The following is a 16803-nucleotide window of genomic DNA, read 5'->3' as shown; positions in this document are numbered from 1 at the left end:
CACTTCTATATACTTCTCTTTCTTTTAATTCCTGTTTAATGCTATTATGCAGTCCATTTAATTCTCAGCTTATTAATTCTCTTAACTCTTGGTATGCAGTCAGCCACATTTTCCTTCAAACATCCCTTTACCACTTTCTATGCACTATGAACATCTTTTCAGGTATCTTTCCATGCAATTTTCTAAGTTTTTTGTTGTTCCCAGCTTTGTAATTCCACATGAAACCCCTCTTTCCTAAAAATTCAACATGCTTAGTCACCTTCCAAGTCAAAACTGAATAATCATTCTGCTGACTGGTGGCAGTATATCCAATCCATATTAGTTATATGCAAATCCTCAAATGTAATTGCATGGTCCAGCACTCTTGATTCCTTAGAACCATTCATTACATGCAGCCTTAGGTAATTATTCCTAAAAAACTGTATAAATTGCACTTTCTTCCACCTGTATGACTTTTCCTCCTTTCAATCTATATCCTCATAATTAACGTCACCAATAATAATTACCTGTCCTCTACTTATTGAATTTCTTTGCTGATGCATATCCCCCTCCCCAAAAAAAACAGCAGTCAACTAAATACTCTGTCATGTTCTCACACATCTCACACAGACAGCCTCAAATGCACTGCTCTCCTGTTGTGCTACCATTCCTTTAGGCTCCAACTCATTGGATATCATCAATAATACCCCGCTCTCATCCTACTAGCTCTATCAACCCTAAAAATACTATAACGTTCACTTTGTATGACAATAATTGTGGGAGGACTAGGGGCCATGCATGGAAGCTGGGCAAGAGCATGGTTGACAAGGGTGTTAGAGCTAGGTTCTTTACTTGGAGAGTGGTAAATGAGTGGAATAAGTTTCCAGAGTCTGTTGTGGGTGCTACAACTGTGAATGAGTTCAAGGCAAGGTATGATAGATACTGTGTGAATGTTGAATAGTTGTTCTTGACATGATGTTAGGGCCTCCCTCGATGAGTCTGTCGACTCCTTGGAGTTTCCCGGAACAATAATAATAATAATAATAATAAAATAATAATGATGATGGCCTCCATAGTGCAATTGGAAGAACAATGGTACATTGCACCTTTCGATTGGAAAAGGCCCGAGTTCGATTCCCTTCGTGACGGGAGGAATCTTTATATGGACTTTTTTAATCGGTGAGTTAGCCGATCGCATACGGAGGTAGTAGGGTTTTTTCTCCCGGAAACTCTGGTTATTCATCCCGCATACAGACAAATCGGTCCTTCAGAACACATGCAATTTTCAGACAAAAAATACTTCTGGTGGTTGTGGACGGTAGATGGTGCTGATGTAGTTGATTGGTAGTAGCAGCTTGGTAGTGGTGGTGTCCTCCTGCGATGAGTTTTTGGACTCCTTGGAGGTGTCATGAATAGTAATAATAATAATTATATCAACCTTATTCAACCATGTCTCACTAATACCAATAAATTTCAGCTGCTATGAACTAACCAATGCCATTCCTCCTTGTTCCTAATATGTCTGGAATCGGTATACAAAAATTATATAAACCTCATGGGCTCATAATAAACCTTATGCTTTGTACCCATAATCCCATTATTTACAACCTCAGAAACTAAAGATAGCATTTTCTCTCCAAACACATATCCATTTGCTTTATTGGTATCTGCATGCTCTCTTACCTGCTTTCTCCCTAAGAACTCTAGTTTCCCTGATTTTGTATATCTAATCCTATTACAGGAGACTTTTTTTAAAATCCCAACACCAAATCCATTTAAGTGCAAACTATCTGCCTTATATAAATCTTTTCGGCCATCAAACTCACTCCACATTGTATTCATTAGAAATAAAATATCCTGTATGTTGTATTCCTAGGAAGCACATGTAAGGGAAGGCTGTTCCAGAATACAGCAACAGCAGAGATGAAGGAAAAGGAAGAGAAACTTGTTCTGACTATGGAGTTTGAGGGGATACTAGGTAACAGCCACATGTGTTTCAATGGATTTGAGGAGATAGAGAGGAATTATTGATGAGAGTTCTGATGAACATTTACCATGGAAATATTTATAAAAGCATGCAGTAGATACTAGATACTTGTGAGAGATTGTTGGCATGGGATGGTATCAGTCTGACTGCTCTCTTCTGTGTTCTGTCAAGTATTTTTAGGGAGCTCTTAAGAGCACCTCCCCAGATGTGCTAGCAGTACTCAATGAATAAGCAAATTGTGATTTGTACACAGTTAACAGATAATTGTGTTTGGGGATAAAGTAATGCCTTGAACAAAAGAAGAATCCTAATTTTTTGGATGCCGAGGAGGAAAGGATTGTAATCTGTTTGTGCTAGCAGTACTCAATGAATGGACAGATTTGTGATTTGTGCACAGTCAACAGTTGTTTGGAGGTAAAGTAACAAAAGAATCCTAATTTTTTGGATGCCGAAGAGGCAAGGGTTTTAACCCCAGATGTGCTAGCAGTACTTGATGAATGGGCAGATTTGTGATTTGTAGTTATTTGTACATCAAGAACCTGAAAAGTGGAAAGGTAGCTGGAGTAGATGAAATTTGGCCAGAAATGCTCAAATATAAAAGTATGAAAGTTTTACAGTAGCTGCAATGCAAAATTCAGAAGACCTGGTCAGAGGGTCAAATTCCAGATATTGGAGCAAAGCTGTCATACTACTCATCTATAAGAAAAAGGAAAATAAAACTGAATGTGGGAATTACAGAGCTATTTCCTTACTGACTATTCCTGGTAAGATTTATGCAAGTATACTCGAGAAATGGCTAAGAAAAATTGTGGAAGGAAAGCGTGGTGAAGAACAAGGTGGATTCAGATCAAATAGAGGCTACAGGATCAGATTTTCACTTTAAGAAATACAGTGGAGAAATCTTGGGAATATAACGAGGATTTGTATTTAAGTTTTTGTTCACGTGGAAAAGGCATATGACAAAGTACAAAAAGGAAATCCCTTCAGAACACTACAGTTATATGGTGTAAATGGGACATTATATCAAGCAATACATAGCTTCAATTTAAGCTGTAAGTCAGCAGTCAGAATTGATGGAGGTATAGGAAGATGGTTTGTTAAATCAAGTGTGTGATGACTGTGCACAATATCTCCACTGTTATTCATTATCTATATGCATCACATTATAAAGGAAAGTAGTATTAAATCTTATATCAAAATTGGATCTTAGCTCTTTATTTTATGCAGAACATTATACTTCTGAATAAATCCCATATAAGTGTGCAAATTCCCTGAGTAAATTGAATAACTATTATAATAAATTTGGTATAAAAAATCAGCAATAAAAATGAAGACAATGAAAACAGGCAGAAATATCAAAAACATCCTGAATGGTGAACCTATAGAACAAAAAAAGGAAAAATCCAGCTATTTAAGCACAATTTTTAGTGAAGATGGTAATTTAATATAGAAATAGACAACAGAATTAATAAAGATGGTATGACAGGAAGTCAAGTAAATAAATAAATATGATATGAAACTGAACAACTGAATAAATTTATATGAAATAGGAAAGAAATTAGTCAAGATACTAAATCAGCTGTATACAAGGCAGTGTTCAAACCAATTTTAACTTAGGGATCTGAGAGCTGGGGGGGGGGGGGTAGAAATAAAACACTTGATCAAAGACTGGAGATCTCTGATATGAGACTTCTGAGAAAGATTAGTAGTGTGAACAGATGGCATCAATGGCAGCATCACATTTAAAATGACAATATTAGTAAAAAACTGCCCATTGTTAGCATTCAGGAATGTGTTAGCAGAGCTAATTTTAGGTGGTGTGGAATAGTCACTTAAATAGAATTAGCAAATTAAGTGTCCAAGACGACAGGAAAAAAACTCAGAAGAAAAGACCAAGATGTAGGTGGATTGACAGTAAAAAGTGCCTTAAAAGACAGAAATATAAGATCTAATAATATTGGAATCTTGACAGATAACAGATTAATTTGGAGGAAAATTGTTGATCAGAAGTTAGTAATAGTGTAAAATTTTCATGTAGTATACTATCATAATTCACTATCATAACTCGCTATTTAATAACAATGAGGAAATCTACAGACGAATACAACCAAAAGAAAACCTGATCCAGAAAATAATCAAAAGGAAACTACACCTATTTGGCCATATGTAGAATGAATGATGAGAGAAAACTAAAAATGTTGCTGTTTGGAATAGTTGAAGGAAAGAACAAAAGAGGAAGACCAAACAGAGAATGGGGCGATGACATCGCCTAATGGTGCGGAAACTCTATACACAAACTGCATCTTGCACAAAATAGAATGCAATGGAAGAATCATATCAAGATGGCAGCAGATACCTACGGGCATTGGACCCATGGTTGTTGATGATGATGATGATACTATCATAATTATCTTGTAAACCCCCCCCCCCCCTGCAGGTACACATCAGGAATATGACGATGAAGTTGATAATGAATGATGGGTTATCCAAGCCCATCGAAGAATAGTTTGGAGATCAGAATTTAGGCTTGCAGAGGTTGTTGCTCTGTGAGTTATGGTGGTTTGTTTGCAACAAGGTGTGTCAAGTGAGAAGGACAAATGTAGTCACTATCGTCAGCAAAACTATGTATTGGATTGGTGGTCAACTGGAAAAGGTCAGTGATGTACAGAAGAAACAGGTTGGGTTAGTCACGTAACTAGAAAATAGAAAAACAAGCATGGGATACTACTGCTATCCCACAATTAGAGGTTATGAATTCATCATGGGCATCTGCCTCATCTCTATGGTCTTCCTAAAATATAAGGATGGCCCACTATGTCCAATAGTGGACTATATTGGCTCTCTCACTTGCTACCTTTGCAAAACATCTCTCTCTTACCATCTTCAGAATCTCAATGGCCACACCAACTCTTATATCAAAAACAATCTTAACTGTAAAGGGAAAATAAAATATCTATATCTATCTAGCAATGAGATTATGGTTTCTTTTGACGTAGTCTCACTATTCACTAACAAACCATACAAAAGACTCTTCGGTTTTACAATCTGATTTCCCAGAAGATATTAACATTTCACTGTCAATGGAGGCTATTCTACATGGCATAATAAGCTGTTCAAACAAACATAAGAAATAGAAATTAGTAGTTCTATTTCATCAGCCTTAGATGATTACTTTATAGAATATCTAAAAAAGAACTCTTTGACACTATATTTTCTCAGCCTCATATATGGTTACATTTTCTTGATGATATATTTGCAGTCTGGTCCACTCTGAGTCAGAATTATTTTAGTTCCCAGAGAAAATAAATTCCTTGTTCTCCCATATCAAGTTCACCAATGAACATGTCCAATAACCAACTACCCTTTTTGGCTACCTTAATATGTATCCCACAGGTCATGTTAAATTTTCAGTTTACTGAAAAATTAACATGACATAACATAACAACCTTTACCAAAGGATGCATTCACTTGTCCTTCCACCATCATTCAACACAAAAAATGTTTCTAAGAGATGAAGGAGACTTGCTTGTAAGGGAGAAAAATGAGTGGGACAAATATCTGGCCAATATGTAGGTGGGGTTGTCTATTATTAGAAGAAATTTGAATTTTAGGGATCCCATATTCTGTAGTGGTTTGACTTTTTGATAATTTCTTTGGACAAAGATGAAACTTATATAAATAATTTATACACTTTTTTCCTTTTAGGATAGTGTTTCTCAACGTTTTTTGGATCATGCACCACCTCAACGTCTCAAAGATCTTGATGCCCCCACTAGCATAATAGTCAGCCAAGTTCTGAAAAAGTATAATAAATATGTACATGTATATTTTCAAATTGCCCCACATTGAGAAACACTGTTTTAGTATTATTGTAGGATCCCAATCTATGATCTGATAAGTAGAGAAGTAAATAAATAGTTTTAATGAGCATTCTTATCTCAGCAGCCTTAGCTGATTATTTTATAGAGCATCTAAAAAAAAAAAAAGTACTGTTTGATACTATATTTCCTCAGCATTGCATTACTGTTACATTTTGTTGATATGTTTGCAATCTGGTCCCACTCTGAGTCAGAATTACTTCAATTCCTAGAAAAAATAAACCCCTTGTACTCTATATCAAGTTTACTATTGAACATGAATCCAATAACCAACTACTCTTGGATACATTAATAATTCGCAATCCCACAGTTCATGATGAATTTTCAGTTTATTGGAAATCAATCTTTACTGGCAGATACATTCACTCATCTTCCCACTATCATTCATTATAGGAAATGGGTATTATCAACTGACTTGTACGTAGAGTTTCACTATGTACTCTTTTGTTAGATGAACTAAATAAAATTCAAACGGATACAACAAAACTACCATTCAAAAAAATTACTGATAATTATAATCCTTCTTCCAGAATATATGTGAGAAGCAAGACCAGACTTGTCAAATTCCAATGAATATATGAATTATATGGTAAATTATCATCTGATGTGAACAGACTAGCCATTCTGCCTTGATTAGAACTGAAGAACATTAAGACTATGTTATATTTTTGGAATTCGACAAGCCTGGTCTAGCTTCTCACACTATTGACACTAGGCAGAGTTCTTTGGAACAAGACAAAACTTCTTCACTCCAGCAAGTTCAAATTGATTGTTTTTTCTTTGAAACATGCGAAACACTATGAAATCATCCAAACCATAACGAATCAAAATGCATGCCAATATCCAACTTTTTGGGAAGTAATAACTATTAATTGTTCATACTTTTTTTTAATTAATAATTATTTTAAAATATTTTTTTTATCTACACAACTTTCTACAATTGTTCCTTTGAACTCTAATAATGTAATATCCTATACTTCAGCTGCAAATGAGATATGGGCTAATATATGCATGATTTATGGGTCATTATTGTCATTCTTGTTTTGAATGTAGTTAACAGGCTGTCTCCCTGATGTGTCTATGTAATGTTGGATGAAATATAGTGGAGTTCATGAATAAAATTCTATACAATTTCTGTTACATGAGTAAGCCATGAAAGTTATTTAAATATGCATTCATTTGTTATATCTATCATTACCCAAATTCATATAGGTATTAAAACAGAGTGGTAATCTCTAAAGCTTGATTAGTAAAAATACCCATACAGTGAAATCATTTTCCTTGGGGACTTGAATGTCCACAAGCTTCTCTTCTCATGTTCCATTGATCAAGCAAGCAGGAATACTGAGATATTCACCATAAAAAATGAACAAAGAGAGAGACAGTCCATCTTAATACAAGAATAACAGATGTTCTTACCATCTTACCAACATCCTTTACCTCTTCCTAATACACTGTGGATGTCGGTTCTCGTCTTGGTAACTCGGACAACAACCTGACCAAGTTTCCTTCAATTCAGAAGGCCTACACCCAGCAATTCTCCATCTCATATCTGGCACCAAATGGGATGACCTCTGTGAATTCTCCTTTCAAGTCTGATTATTGCTTCAGTTCTCCTAATCCAAACACCTGCTCAGACTGAATAACAAAAAAGTAATTATAACTGCTATGAAGGTTTTCATTCCTCATTCCACCCAAAATTACCAACCAGTATGTATCCTACCCTTGATTCTTCAACAAGATTTCCAAGGCAGTCCATAAAAATACAAAAAAATGTTGCTTATCACAAATGGCTTGAGACTAAAACTTCATTATCACACTCAACCTACAATGGCTCTGGACAACTGCAAAAATCTAAATCCAATTCTGAAATGGTCAAATGCCACATACTTGCCTTCTTGTTCTTCTAATGGCAGTCGTGACTACTGGTCTCTGACCAAGGCCAGGCACAACCAACTTTTGCCAATAGGCTTCCATTACTCACACTCATATGGTACTATTATAACATCACCTGAAGACAAGGCTGATCTACTGACATGATTAAATTCTTCCAATTCCTGCAACGATGATCAAGTACTCCAATCTACCAAGAACCACTCACTCCATGTCACCTCTAGTTTTCCACAAGGAAATCAAAGGAAGCCTGAATAACAAGGCATCTGATCCTGATGGCATACAAATGATAGTTTGCAAGATCTGTAGCACAACAGTGCCAAGTGTGGGTAAAGTGTGAAAGAAAAAATTTGTGATATGCATATATTTGTATTGAATAGTTAGTCTTTGGGAAAGACAGTGAGGGAAGCTGTTCTAGAGAACACAGATGGAATGAATGAATGCGAGTAGTAGTTTAATAAGTTTGGAGGTGAATGGTAAATGGCTATTAACTAGCAGATGTTCTTGTTTTGGATGAAAGTGAAGGAATGAGAGGCCAATTCAGCAGAAACCATGAAAGTATCTATAGAAGAGGCACACAATTAATTGAATAGTTAGTCTGATCAGGTCTGGCACATGTCTACTCAGCACACTATCATCCCATGGTCTGCTTTTAACCTTTTGCAACTGATCATCAGATTCCTCTCTCTCTCTCTCTGGCTGCTCACTCTTCAGATCCCCCTCCCCAATGGAGGAATATACTGAGATCTGCACTTCACCCATTCTCTTCCTTCTATACACAGAGCTCCTCTCACTGACTAGATCCTGTCCATAGCTATTCTAATGATGGTACACTCCACTCTTTCCTCTCATCTGACAAGGTTTATAGTGCCCAATCATTAGCAGCATCAAGTAAAAGTAATGTCACTATTTTTCAATGGCACAAGAATAACCTTGTAAACTTCAATACTACTAAAACATGATCCTGCATAATTTCCTACAAAAAGAAAGATTTCGTTTCACTTCCCCTTAATAAACATTTCAGCAGTAATTTCTACAGCCACCAAAATATCATACTTTTCTGCACATGCCACTACTTTTCCTCTATACAACTATTAACACATCACAAATGTAAAATCCACTCAAACATGGAATTCTGCATTAGGGGTGGTACACTCAAAGCCTAGCTAGTACTGCTTGATATTATTCAGAAGAGAATCAGATTAAATGATGACCCCCCCCTCCACATCTCACAGAATCACTTGAGTTTCTCTTTCAAAGATGTTTAGTTTCTGCCTTGTGTGCCTCTTCTATAGATACTTTCATGGTTTCTGCTGAATTGGCCTTTTATTCCTTCACTTTCATCCAAAACAAGAACAGCTGCTAGTCAATAGCCATTTACCATTCACCTCCAAACTTATTAAACTACTACTACTCACATTCATACATTATTATTATTATTTCGGGCGACTCCAGGAGTCCTTAGACTCATCGAGGGAGGCCCTAAGCATCATGTCCACACAACTATGTGATTACATTCTCACAGTATCTATCATACCTTGCCTTGAACTCGTTCACCGTCATAGCACCCACAACAGACTCTGGCAGCTTATTCCACTCATTTACCACTCTAAAAGTAAAGAACCCAGCTCTAACACCCCTGCTAACCACACTCTTGCCCAGCTTCCATAGGTGTCCCCTAGTTCTCCCACCACCAGTCCTGATCTCAAAAATATCTTCTGAATTAATCCTATAGAATCCCATTAGCAATTTGAATGTCTCAATCATATCTCCCCTCCTCTGCCTATCAACTAGTTTCTGCAATCCACAAATCTTCAACCTGTTCTCATATGGTTCATTCCATAGACCTGTTATCATCTTAGTCACTCGCCTCTGGATCCTCTCCACCTCCTCTCCATAAAAGGAACCGAGGCGACCAAATCTGGGCACAGTAGTCGAGATGAGGTCTTATCAAGGCTCGGTACAGAGGTACAATAACTTGCTTGTCTCTGCTCGTCAAAGTATTTTTCAACAACCAAGTTAGTCGATGAGCTGATTTAGCTACTTTTGCAATGTGCCCCCTAAACTTCATCTCCCTATCCACCAACACTCCCAAGTCCCTGGCCTGATCAATCTCTTGGAGTACAGTTCCACCAATGTGGTATACTGCTGCTAATCTTTTCACCCCAAAATGCATAACCTTACATTTTGTCACATTAAATTGACATCCATTCTCCTTAGCCCAGAACTCCAATCTATCTAAGTCATCCTGCAAGACTTTGACATCTTCTGCATTCACTACTGCCCTACCCAACTTTGCATCATCAGCGAACAAATGAATTGTTCCACTTAGATCCTTCCCTATATCGTTAATGAACAGATTAAACAGCAGTGGTCCAAGAACAGAACCCTGCGGCACACCACTAGTCACAGGCCGTCTTTTGGACTCTACTCCTGAATAAACTACTCCTTGATATCTCTCCATCAACCAACCACCTATCCATCTCACAAACCCTATATCCATTCCCATATATTGTAGTTTACGGATTAGTATTCCATGTGGTATCCTGTCATACGCCTTTGCAGGTCCAGCAGTATCACTGTAAACCCATTTCCCTTATCCAGTTCAGCCGTCGCCTTGTTAAAAAACTTGAGCAAGTTACTGAAGCATGATCTACCCTTCACAAAGTCATGCTGTCCCCTGTACAGTATCTCATTTTCATCAATCCATTCCTGTATTTTTCCCTTGACTACTTTCTCCAAGACCTTGACAACGACTCCTGATATGCTGATCGGTCGGTAATTTGCAACCGTAGTCTTGGATCATCCTTTATGCAGTGAAACTATTTTCCCCTCTTTCCACACCTTCGGGATTAAACCAGACCTGAGACTCAAATTAAACAACATGGTCAAGGGCACTGATAATTCCTTGGCCGCTTCACGCAAGACCCGTGCTGGTATACCATCCAATCCCACAGATGTGTTCACATTAAGGTTCTGTAATAGACTAGTCACCTCCACTTCATTCATCACTATTCCCGTATAAACTAATGGTTCCTTCATTTTTTCAATGTCACCACCTGGATGATATGCTTTTGCAAAGTGTGCGCTCAGTAACTCCACTATATCGACTGATTCAGTGACCTCCTTACCATCGTCATTCCTTAAAATCATTTTGCCGTGTACAGTTTTTTTCTTGCTTGCAGCATATTGAAAGAACTGTTTTGGATTCTCTTTTGCTAGCAAAGCTAGTTTTCTTTCATAATCCGCTTTTGCTTTTTTTTACTACACTCGTTACCTTTCTGGCCTGCACTTTATACCGTTCGTGTGCCTACAGGTCACCCCTTTCTTTAAATTCCTTCCACAGTTGTTTCTTTTTTTACAGCTCAAGCTTAATGGTGTTATTCATCCATTTAACCCCTACTTGTTTTACTATTCGGACTCTAGGTATACAATCAGCCATAACCTCCTGTAAATGCTCCTTGACCACTTCCCATGCTCTATCGACGTCCAGCCCTTGCAGTTGTACATGCCATGGCACTGATCCAAGCAATCTCCTAAGCTTGTCATACTTGCCAGCACGGTAATTCCACATATACCCTGTCTTAATCGAAAATTCCACACCTTTAGCCACCTCCCAGGTCAAGACCTTATGATCACTCTCACCAATAAGTGGCAACATGGTCATATTCATTACAGTCAAATTCTCAGATGCTATTACCAGGTCAAGCACTCTCACACCCCTAGTATTTTCAATTACATGCTGTCTCAGATAGTTATCCCTTAATAATTGAATAAAATCCTTTTCCTTCCTCACATGTGTCCTATCCTCCTTCCAATCAATCTTACTATAGTTGAAATCCCCCATAATAATTACCCTCCTTCCACTCATTTCATCAATTTCCCTATGCATACTATCTCCACCATCTATTCCATCACCTGGTCTATAGCAGCACCTAACTGTATATTTTATTCTGCCAGTCTCAATCTCACACCAAATAGCCTCAAATGAGCTCCTTTCACTATCCTGCGATACAACTTCAATTCTCCTTGGCTGCAGTTCATCAGCTATCATCAATAATACCCCTCCCCCCATTTTATTCTCTCTGTCCCTCCTAAACACACTATAAAAGATTAACAATTCAATACAAATATATGCATATCACAAATTTTTTCTTTCACACTTTACCCACACTTGGCACTGCTGTGCTAAATATCGTGCAAACTATCATTTGTAAGTCAGATTTAAAAAATAAAAAAAAATAAAAAAAAATTTACTGTTTAAAAAACTACCTCTAATCCAGGATTATTAATAATATAGTGATATACCATTTTGTTATATGAATAGTCATCAGTATTAATCCTCCTTACAGTGATTTGCTCATATAATGTTTTCTTTCAATTATGACTGATGCTCATTTATACAACACCATATTTATTCATAGTAAGTTTTAGAAATATGATGGTGCAGTGACTCAACTTATGCTTAGTATTCAAGATCTCAGTTTATTTACAATGTCCCTGCTTACTATATCTCTGTTCTGTTGCTTTGCTGTAAATTATAAACTGTTTATAACTTATTTTATTTTAATGTCATTAATACTGGCAATATAATTCAAAAAACGGGTTCTATTGCTTCCAGTGAAAAGATGCATAAACCTATTACATTTTAAGCATGTTGATTGATAGCCAAAACTGGTCAATGTGTTTCCTTAAGCCAATATTCAGAATAACTTTTTTTGTTGATGAAAATTATTCTAAATTTTTTTTGTCTGCAAGGCTTCACAACGAATGCTTTATTCACGCATATATATGACTGCTTAAAAATGCTATTAAACCATTACATTAATCTAATGCATGTAATGTGTGAGGGGAGAAGGCAGTGATTCACTATACCAGCAATTTTCAACCAGTGAGCTGTGAAAGGCTCACAGGTGTACCACAAGATTTTGAATTATAAAATATGAAGAAATAAAAATTGATGTACGTTTTTTGTGCATTTTACCTACAAAGTATATAAGGAGTCCCAATGTTTATATTTCGTCGAATGGAATTGTTAAGAGTGATAAAATTTATGATTATACCGGTATATAGATTTATTATACTTGTTGTTATAGATATCCATCATTGTATATGTTTATGGGTTCCTCCACTTGTGTGACAATTATAGCATAGTGTCAGCACCATATAAAGATAAGACAGGTTTAATCAGTGAACAACTGAAATCTTTGAGCATTTTTCTTACTGACACAGCTGAATTGGTTTCAATTCTGTAAGATCTGTTTTGTTGTTTCAACATTGTTGAATTTTAGCAAAAACTATGAGTGCTGCACTTTTAAAATGTTACAAGACCAGTAACATTTTTTTTAAAGATTGGTTGATTTTTATATTTTCTTTATAAGGATCCATTCAACATTATTATTATTATTTTGACACCTCCAGGGAGTCCAAAGACTCATCGAGAGAGGGTACCTACTCTACAACTCTCCACCACTCAATCCACAAAATGACTGCAACTACACCAACGCAATCTACTGCTGACCACCACTAGTATTTCCAGAGACAATCACAATCATCCATAATAAGAAACATAAATTATTAGAAACATATGTTTCTAATAATTTGTTAGATTATTAGAAACATATGTGGCAATATGTTTCTAATAGTTGTGTGTAATTTGGCTGGAAAGTGGATACACTAACCACTCAGTCAGCCAGCCATGCTGGCAAACATGGACAAGTTCCTAATTAACACGTTCGCTGCCACGCTACTTCGGCATGGTCTGTTCCCCTACGCCGAGCAATTTCACTTCTTCAAGGTCAGTACGATAATATAGTTACCGGAGGTAAGCGTCCTACGAGTATACTCGTAGTTGGCTTGTACAGAGCATATACGGTCTATGAGAATACACAGTTTTGATGCTAGCCCCACAAGCCAAGCATTTTCACTTCTTCAAGGTCACTACAATAATCTCGTTCCCGGCGGTAAGCGTCATACGAGTATACTCATAGCTGGCTTGTGAAGCAGGTTTACCCACTACGAGTATACTCGTAGTTGGCAGCGAACGTGTTAAAAAATGAAAATTAGATGACAATGAAGTAAAAAGTGATGTTAGCATATCTAAAACCATTGTCTGCCAATGCAATGGAGATTATTTGTCACTCAGCTTTATTTCAAGTGAAGATAATCCACCGCATCCCATGTGTTGTATGTGGCAAAAAAAAAAAACTGGCAAATGAAGCAAGATGTATTTCTTAATGATTGAATGGTGTGCCATAGAATTTTGGTAATTAGTTTTAATGCACTGCAAGATAAAAAAAAAAAAAAGTTGAAAACTGCTGCACTATACAATGGTCTGGAACCACTGTATATAATCAAAAATGCAACTTCTGTATTCACTTTTTTTTTTTTTTTTTAATTGCTATGTGAAGAGTCACTACCCAAAATGGTTTCCTCCTTTGTTGACATCTCGTCAATGGGAGTTTGAAACATAAAGGTGCTGTCAACAAAGGAGGAAACCACTTTGGGTAGTGACTCTTCACATAGCAATTGAAAAAAAAAAAAAAAAAAAGTCTGCTAAACATTATACATACTCCTCGAACAATTTAATGTCATCTCTTCATATACACATTTTGTACATGCATGGGTAAAGGATTAAAACAATAATATAATGTCTTGTATACTACAATTTAACTCATTATGTTATTTAACTATTACTTCACACTAACTTGAAAACTAAAAATAATCATTTCTAAAGCAAAACAATAATAATAATAAAATATATTCACCTCTGAAGTCTGAATAATTTCTGAAATAATTTACATTAATTTATTTAAATGTTCAGTCTGGGGAGCTTAACCTCAATGATATATATCTTGGCATTACTAATCCAGATACTTCAATTTATACACAAACCTGAAAAAAAGGCAAAAATTATTCATAAATTAATAAATAAAGCACAGAGTAAAGGCTTCCCTTAGAAAATTCAGGGCTCTATTGAAGTAGCAAATCAAATTATCCAATTAAGAAATTAAATATATAAATAAAACTTCATTATAATGAAGCAACGCTAACAAGCAATTCCAAAGTTTGACATTCCATTTAGAAAAGATATTTCATTAACTTAAAAATAAATAAATAAATAAATAATAAAATATATTCAGGATGGGATGAAACGACATGGAAAACAAAATAAGCGTTGATGCTAAAGTTATCACACTGACATAGCTTATTGGAAACTGTTTAAATTAATAAAAAATAAAACTTATCATAAAAGTTATGTAGATGCCACAATTACATACTTACCAAAAGAGAACACAGTTACACACCAAAAGAATAAACTTACTGAGTTGCTGAGGCTTACTTTCAATGTGAATTACAGAGAAAGATGGCAATATTCAAGCCCATTTGGTATTTTGGCATTTAAGCATTCATCGCTGATAAGTTTTTACTTTTAACAGAAATCAAGGTAATTAATGCTTTTCCTAAACGAGAACAAAACTTGAGCAAATACTTCGCTTACACTAATACAAAAAAACCACACAACTTTCTGTTACCAATTCTATACATAAAGCATGCGCAGAACGCAGCAACTAGAGGGCGCTAAATACTTTATGGTGTTCGTATTCAAATGATTTTACAAAAAAAAAAATAAAGGAGTGGTTACAGAAACGTTCAAATTAATAATCGTCATGAAGCACGTATTCCCATCTTATGAAATCATTGAAGTTCTAAAATAAAGTTGATCAGTGATGGCATATTCAGATCTACATGGCCTCCACATCCTGAAGCAGGATTTTTGGCGACCCCCCCCTACTTAAGGTTAAGGACAACACATTGCTTTGCAGTCTCCATGATTTTGGATCAATTAGTTTAAATGATAACACAAAAGTAATATTTATTTTAAAAAAATGCCAAACATCTGCATAATACAAACTATTAATAATATTCAAAATTACTGCAAAGTATATTTTCTAGCTTTTGTTGACGCAAATTTATCAATAATGTCAGTAAAATCAATTCACTTAGCCCAATCATTTTTGATGCACAATATTGCTAGGTGATTAAGTCGTTCTTGACTGCTTGTGCTTCTTTGCCATGTTTTCAATGAATTGGCCAGTCTGCTGAATGATCTCTCAGCTGAAAAACAGTAACCGGTATTGTGTAAAATAGTTTCATGACGAGGCAGATATTGGCAAATATATTTTGCAGGTTTTTGTCATAAATTGCGTTCAGAAGTCTCACCAGACTTGTTTCTATGTCAAAAACTATCTTATGAATACTTTTAAGGCGAAGAATTTCATTCCGTAACTCTTCTGACAGATCGTTTTCAGAAGGTTTGCTGCTTTTGCGATAAGCTGACCATCGTCCAAGTTGTGGAAATTTAAAATAGGTGAGAATAATTCACATACAGTATATTATCTGCTGCTTCAAATCTTGTTTTTAAATCATTCATAATGAAATCCAATACTGTAATCTTGTTCAGATTCTACAGTAGTTTCTAAATTTTCGCAAAATTGAGGTTGCACACCGATTGCTTCAACAACTACTTTTGCTTCTTGGACAACACTTTCCCACGAGTCAAGTAGGTGTTGTATCTCTTGCACTAATTCTCTTATAAGTGCGGAGTGACCACAAGAGATATTCCTTTACTTTGTATCATAATGTTCTTATTGTCAATATTTGCTAATATTTTGTGCCAAAACATTGTCATTAGCATACCATTATAAGATCTGAAATATTTTTTGAAGCCTTTAATTGTGTTCAGTATTGAAGAAGAAAGTGAGACAGGCGAACGAAAACTGAAAACTAAAGTAAATCGTTTCGAATGGGATGTTCAGAAGAGTAACCATAAGTCTGAAAATATGGATAATGGGTTGGAAGCGATTGTAGTAGCCCTCTCGGCACATATTCATTCATATTTTATAAAGTTTCTTTTTGTCTTTTGTTAGTCTCACTTAACTGGTCGACCCGACAAGACGGGCCCTCAGGCTAGAGCCCTGTCAACTTATATATAGATCTGCATGGCCCCCACCCTTGTAGGGGCCATGCAGATCTATATATAAGTAGAGATAAGGATGTGGTCAT

General features: G+C 36.0%; 1 protein-coding gene across 5 annotated transcripts in view; it reads right to left on the bottom strand.

Moving 5' to 3' along the window:
* The window catches only part of LOC150109825 (uncharacterized), a 441768-nt gene extending 426507 nt beyond the window's left edge, over positions 1 to 15261 (bottom strand). For all 5 annotated transcript variants that reach the window (XM_090414208.1, XM_090414244.1, XM_090414315.1 and 2 more), the window contains exons 1-2: positions 15022 to 15261; positions 14505 to 14631 (exon numbers count right to left, since the gene is read on the bottom strand). The gene's annotated coding sequence lies outside the window, so the exon portion shown is untranslated. The remainder of the gene's footprint in view (positions 1 to 14504; positions 14632 to 15021) is intronic.
* Positions 15262 to 16803: the final 1542 nt, after the last annotated feature.

Source organism: Typopeltis vanoorti, chromosome 1 (genome assembly GCF_054136105.1).
Source record: "Typopeltis vanoorti isolate ZY-2024b chromosome 1, IOZ_Tvanoo_1.0, whole genome shotgun sequence".
NCBI lineage: Eukaryota > Metazoa > Arthropoda > Arachnida > Uropygi > Thelyphonidae > Typopeltis > Typopeltis vanoorti.
The sequence above is the reverse complement of the archived record's forward strand: the minus strand, read 5'-3'. Positions and strand labels throughout refer to the sequence as shown.